Here is a 7,283-nt window from a genome sequence, read left to right on the forward strand (position 1 = left end):
TATGCACTTCCTGATAAACTCAGTCACCGTATCAGTATATTCGTCGGTGTTATTATCGGAGGCTACCCGGAACACATCCCAGTCCGCGTGATCAAAACAATCTTGAAGGATGGATTCCGATTGGTCAGACCAGCGTTGAATAGTCCTTGTAGTGTCTTAACACTTAGTACTTATTTATGTAATAAGAAAGACTCTGAATACAAGCAATTGAACTGGAGCTTCACATTTACTCAAACTAGTTAGTACCAGAATAACATAGAACAATAATGCGCATGACCAAGGGTGCTCCATCCTTAAAGGGGACATCAGTAATTAACAGAACATAACATTCCTTCTCTTATACAATCAGAGTTACTTTTACCAAACCACAAATGAAACATTTCCCAGAACTTGTTGTAGTTATTTGCATCTTTTAATTTGAACTTGAACAGTTCGTTTTTGGTTATAAGTCTAGTCTGTCTGGTGGACGGTGCCTTCGTTCTGGGTAGCGCCTCGGATTGTCTGGAGGCTCCTGAACATCCTCAGATTGTTCCATTATAGCGTCTGCTATAGCAGTACCTTCATCAACACGTTCCCTTCTTTCAGCCTGGGGTCTCTCTACTGCCCCACCGTCCTCTACAGTTCCTTGTGTGTCACTCTCAGGAGCTCTCTGTGCATGTTCTCTCTCGATTGTTGTGCTGTTTTCCGTGGAATGCATTTGGTTAATGTGACGCCGCCACATTATGTCTGGGCTCACTTGAACCTGGTAAGTTCTGGGTCCCGTTTGTGTGTGTACGGCCCCTCTTGTCCATTTCCCTCCTCTTCTGTAGTCTCGCACCATCACTTCCTGTCCTGTTTGGAGATGACGCTCCCGGCCACCGGAGAGCATCTTGGCTTGTTTGTTCAGCACTTCATTACGCCTGTTTGGCTTCATGATGTCCAGCTGTGTGCGTTTCGGTAGGAGGCCAGGAACTTGGCCAGTTTTGTTTGCAAAGTCCCTTCATCTCGTTTTGCTGCACGGAGTCCTTGCTTTAGGGTTTTCACAAAGCGTTCTGCCAACCCATTGGTGGCAGGGTAGTATGGAGCTGAGGTTGAGTGTTTGATTCCATTTACTGAAATGAATCTTGTAAACTCATCACTTACAAAAGCTTGCGCGTTGTCACTTACCAGCTGCAGTGGCAAACCGAAGCGTGCAAACGTTGTTCTGAGACACTCTATCGTCTGAGCTGAGGTGGAGGAGTCAGTGCAAAACACCTCTGGCCATTTGGAATGGGCATCAACTATAACCAGAAACATGTGCTTTTCAAAGGGACCAGCGTAGTCCACATGAATTATCTGCCATGGCTCTGCGGGCCATTCCCATGGGTGTACTGGGACAGGAGCAGGCATGTGAAGGGTTTCCAAACGTCCGCTACAGTTCTTTGCCATATTTTCTATCTGTTGGTCCAGACCTGGCCACCAGAAGTGGCTCCTTGCGAGCAGCTTCATTTGGACAATTCCAACATGACCTTCATGTAGTTGCTGCAAGACTAGATGTTGGCATTTCTGGGGTATCATGACTCTCATTCCCCACATCAAACATCCTTGGTACGTTGTAATTTCGTTTCTCCGCTGGAAATACGGAGTCAGCTCCTTTCTGCCAGTAGCTGGCAATCCTGACATGGTGTAGGTGTACACTTTTGACAAGGTCACATCTTTCCTTGTCTCCTGTTTGATAACTGTGCTTGTGACTGGTAGGGCCTTGAGCTGAGCGGTATGGAACATGTCCACTGCATCCACCCTCCTTTGTCTTTCTCATGTACATGTTCTCATGTACACGCAGTCTGGATAATCCATCTGCATTTGTGTTTGAGGGATGACGGCTTAAACTCAATGTCATACATATGACTGGCAAGGAACAGGGCATATCGCTGTAACCTGGCTGCTGTCATTGCCGGAATGCCTTTCTTTGGACTGAAAATGGAAAGCTACGGCTGGTGATCTGTAACCAGTGTGAAACGATTGCCATATAGGTATGCGTGGAATTTCTTGACTCCCCACACTAGTGCCAGTGCTTCTTTGTCGATTTGTGAGTAGTTTTTCTCTGCATCATTCAATGTTCGTGACGCAAATGCAACTGGCCTCTCTGACCCATCTTTCGGTGTGTGTGAAAGGGCTGCCCCTAATCCATAAGGGGACGCATCACAAGCCAACTTCACTGGCATTTCAGGGTCGTAATGCATCAGGACCTGTTCAGATGTTATGAGCCGTTTTGCCTCCAGAAATGCATTTTCACACTGCTCTGTCCACCGCCATGTCCTATTCTTTTCCAGGAGCTGATTTAGAGGCTGGAATACTGCTGAAAGGTTTGGGAGGAATCTTCTGTAGTAATTGATCAGTCCCGTGAAAGATCTCACTTCTGTGATATTTTGTGATTGTGGTGCCTGCCTTGATTTTGTCCTGTGTTTTGTGCAATCCATTGCAGTCAATCTCAAGTCCACAGAAGACAATCTTGTCTTTGAAGAACTCACACTTCTTTAAGTTTGCCTGTAGACCATACTCTTTCAGTCTTTTCAGGACCTCTTCCAGGTTAGCCAGGTGCTCTTTGTCGGTGCTGATGCAATGCCAAAAACCAGTCGGTTAAACCTGTATAGACCTTTGTGTGTGTTTATTGTCAGGTACTGTTTGGAACTCTCTTCAACCAGTAGCTGCAGGTAAGCCTGTTTCAGATCGATTTTACTGAAGTGTTTCCCACCAGCTAGTGCAGCAAAGATGTCATCCAGACACAGCAGGGGTATTGGTCCACATGCAACATTGAATTCACAGTTACCTTCAAGTCCCCACACATTCTAACAGACCCGTCTTTCTTCACAATAGGAACTATGGGTGTGGCCCATTCGCTTCTGTCCACTTTCGTCAGGATCCCTGTATCCTGCAAGCGATCGATTTCCGCTTCCACCTTTGGTCTCAGGGAGTATGGAACAGATCTGGCTTTGCAGAATTTTGGGGTTGCGTCATCTCTTAGTACAAGTTTTGCTGTGAAGCCTTTTACTGTTCCCATCTGATCACTGAAAACTGTGTTGTATTTTTCACAAGTGTTCCAGTGTTTGGTCTGTGCCTTTCTCTTTGGACTGGAACGTGTGGAGCATTTTCAAGTCACACCAATTCAGCTTTATTTTTGAAAGCCATTCCCTGCCAAATAATGGGGGGCCAGTTCCAGGCACCACATACAGCTGTAACTGCTGTGTTTGCCCCCCATAATGCACTCTGACCTGCAACGCCCCCATTGGGCTCAATCTCTCTCCTGAGTATGTCTTCAGCAATACATTTGTGTTCTTCAGCTTGATAGCCTTAAAATGCTCATTGTAGACAGTAGTGGAAATTATAGACACTGCAGATCCTGTGTCAAGCTCCATTTTGAGGGGTTTGCCTTCGATATCTGGTGTCACCCATATTATGCTACTGCTGGGAGAAGTCACTGTGTTTAACTTCATTGTACCAATTAATCGTTCATCTGAATAACTGCCACTGTTCTCTGCTAGTGCATTCACAGACCCTTTAATTTTCTCATTTTTCCTGTTGTGACTGAATTTTGCTTTGCATGCTCTTTGAATGTGCCCCTTCTACTGCATTTGTGACAAATTTCATCTTTGAAACGGCAGTCCTCTGCTCTGTGACCATCTCTGTCACACCTGTTGCATTTTTTTTCGGCCACACGGGGCGCTGTCGACTGCGTGAAAACTTGTGCAGGGAAATTTGTGACAGGTCAGTACTTCTTTTACTTTGCAACTCAAATGCATCTTTAGTCGCGATTTCCATAGCCACAGCAATTTCAACAGCCTTTGCAAACGTGAGCTCTGATTCTGTGAGCAAACGTTTTTGAATGTGTTCATGTTTCAGTCCACAAACAAATCTATCCCTGAATGTGTCATTTAGGTTCTCTCCCAACTGGCAATGTTCAGACAGTTTCTTCAACACTGCTACATATGTACTAATACCCTCCCCCTCATTCTGATCTCTCTTGTGGAAACGAAAACGTTCCGCGATGAGGAGTGGTTTAGGTGATAGGTGATTTTGCAATATCTCCACAATCTCTGTGAATGTTTTATTTGAGGGCTTCAGAGGGGCAGTCAGATCTCTTAGCAAACTGTATGTTTTTGGGCCAATTAAACTCAACAATGCTGGTACTCTTTTGTTACCAGCAATGTCGTTTGCAATTAAGTACTGTTCCAGTCGTTCAATGTAAGTTGCCCAGTTTTCTTGCGTGTCATCAAACACATCTATTTTCCCGATGCTAGCCATTCTCTTTACCTCCGGCTCCACGGGTCTTTGATCTGCCGCCTCGTTCTCGTCAGCTCTCCCCTCGTCTTCACTGCTTGCTAACTGTTGTGCTACAGGGAGACATATTTATTCCTGTCTGCGCGATGAACTGAGAACCCAACTGGCTGGACGGACTGTCAACTTTTGTTGACAGTATATCCCAAGAGAGCCATGTTTCGGTGAAACAGAGTATGTTACAATCCCTGATGTCTCTCTGGAAAGAAATCCTCGCCCTGAGCTCGTCAACTTTATTATCCAGAGACTGAACATTAGCGAGTTATATACTCGTAAGCGGTGGGTGGTGTACGAGCCTCCTAAGTCAAACTAGAAGACCACTCCGAGTACCTCTCCTCCGCTGGCGGTGTTTTGGGTTGGCCTCTGGAATCAGTTCAATTTCCCTGGGTAGTGTGAACAAATGATTAGATTCGGGAAAGTCTTATTCCTGGTCGTAATACTGGTAGTGCTGGTGAGTTACTGTCGCTCTGATATCCAGTAGTTATTCCCGGCTGTATGTAATAACACAACAAATGTTCTGAGCTAGTAATGTAAGAAATATATACTGCTCAAAAGGTTTCAATAGTCACATTGGGTAGAACATCTCCTATGCACTTCCTGATAAACTCAGTCACCGTATCAGTATATTCGTCGGTGTTATTATCGGAGGCTACCCGGAACACATCCCAGTCCGCGTGATCAAAACAATCTTGAAGGATGGATTCCGATTGGTCAGACCAGCGTTGAATAGTCCTTGTAGTGTCTTAACACTTAGTACTTATTTATGTAATAAGAAAGACTCTGAATACAAGCAATTGAACTGGAGCTTCACATTTACTCAAACTAGTTAGTACCAGAATAACATAGAACAATAATGCGCATGACCAAGGGTGCTCCATCCTTAAAGGGGACATCAGTAATTAACAGAACATAACATTCCTTCTCTTATACAATCAGAGTTACTTTTACCAAACCACAAATGAAACATTTCCCAGAACTTGTTGTAGTTATTTGCATCTTTTAATTTGAACTTGAACAGTTCGTTTTTGGTTATAAGTCTAGTCTGTCTGGTGGACGGTGCCTTCGTTCTGGGTAGCGCCTCGGATTGTCTGGAGGCTCCTGAACATCCTCAGATTGTTCCATTATAGCGTCTGCTATAGCAGTACCTTCATCAACACGTTCCCTTCTTTCAGCCTGGGGTCTCTCTACTGCCCCACCGTCCTCTACAGTTCCTTGTGTGTCACTCTCAGGAGCTCTCTGTGCATGTTCTCTCTCGATTGTTGTGCTGTTTTCCGTGGAATGCATTTGGTTAATGTGACGCCGCCACATTATGTCTGGGCTCACTTGAACCTGGTAAGTTCTGGGTCCCGTTTGTGTGTGTACGGCCCCTCTTGTCCATTTCCCTCCTCTTCTGTAGTCTCGCACCATCACTTCCTGTCCTGTTTGGAGATGACGCTCCCGGCCACCGGAGAGCATCTTGGCTTGTTTGTTCAGCACTTCATTACGCCTGTTTGGCTTCATGATGTCCAGCTGTGTGCGTTTCGGTAGGAGGCCAGGAACTTGGCCAGTTTTGTTTGCAAAGTCCCTTCATCTCGTTTTGCTGCACGGAGTCCTTGCTTTAGGGTTTTCACAAAGCGTTCTGCCAACCCATTGGTGGCAGGGTAGTATGGAGCTGAGGTTGAGTGTTTGATTCCATTTACTGAAATGAATCTTGTAAACTCATCACTTACAAAAGCTTGCGCGTTGTCACTTACCAGCTGCAGTGGCAAACCGAAGCGTGCAAACGTTGTTCTGAGACACTCTATCGTCTGAGCTGAGGTGGAGGAGTCAGTGCAAAACACCTCTGGCCATTTGGAATGGGCATCAACTATAACCAGAAACATGTGCTTTTCAAAGGGACCAGCGTAGTCCACATGAATTATCTGCCATGGCTCTGCGGGCCATTCCCATGGGTGTACTGGGACAGGAGCAGGCATGTGAAGGGTTTCCAAACGTCCGCTACAGTTCTTTGCCATATTTTCTATCTGTTGGTCCAGACCTGGCCACCAGAAGTGGCTCCTTGCGAGCAGCTTCATTTGGACAATTCCAACATGACCTTCATGTAGTTGCTGCAAGACTAGATGTTGGCATTTCTGGGGTATCATGACTCTCATTCCCCACATCAAACATCCTTGGTACGTTGTAATTTCGTTTCTCCGCTGGAAATACGGAGTCAGCTCCTTTCTGCCAGTAGCTGGCAATCCTGACATGGTGTAGGTGTACACTTTTGACAAGGTCACATCTTTCCTTGTCTCCTGTTTGATAACTGTGCTTGTGACTGGTAGGGCCTTGAGCTGAGCGGTATGGAACATGTCCACTGCATCCACCCTCCTTTGTCTTTCTCATGTACATGTTCTCATGTACACGGCAGTCTGGATAATCCATCTGCATTTGTGTTTGAGGGATGACGGCTTAAACTCAATGTCATACATATGACTGGCAAGGAACAGGGCATATCGCTGTAACCTGGCTGCTGTCATTGCCGGAATGCCTTTCTTTGGACTGAAAATGGAAAGCTACGGCTGGTGATCTGTAACCAGTGTGAAACGATTGCCATATAGGTATGCGTGGAATTTCTTGACTCCCCACACTAGTGCCAGTGCTTCTTTGTCGATTTGTGAGTAGTTTTTCTCTGCATCATTCAATGTTCGTGACGCAAATGCAACTGGCCTCTCTGACCCATCTTTCGGTGTGTGTGAAAGGGCTGCCCCTAATCCATAAGGGGACGCATCACAAGCCAACTTCACTGGCATTTCAGGGTCGTAATGCATCAGGACCTGTTCAGATGTTATGAGCCGTTTTGCCTCCAGAAATGCATTTTCACACTGCTCTGTCCACCGCCATGTCCTATTCTTTTCCAGGAGCTGATTTAGAGGCTGGAATACTGCTGAAAGGTTTGGGAGGAATCTTCTGTAGTAATTGATCAGTCCCGTGAAAGATCTCACTTCTGTGATATTTTGTGATTGTGGTGC

Source organism: Oncorhynchus gorbuscha, linkage group LG03, assembly GCF_021184085.1.
Source record: "Oncorhynchus gorbuscha isolate QuinsamMale2020 ecotype Even-year linkage group LG03, OgorEven_v1.0, whole genome shotgun sequence".
Taxonomy (NCBI): domain Eukaryota; kingdom Metazoa; phylum Chordata; class Actinopteri; order Salmoniformes; family Salmonidae; genus Oncorhynchus; species Oncorhynchus gorbuscha.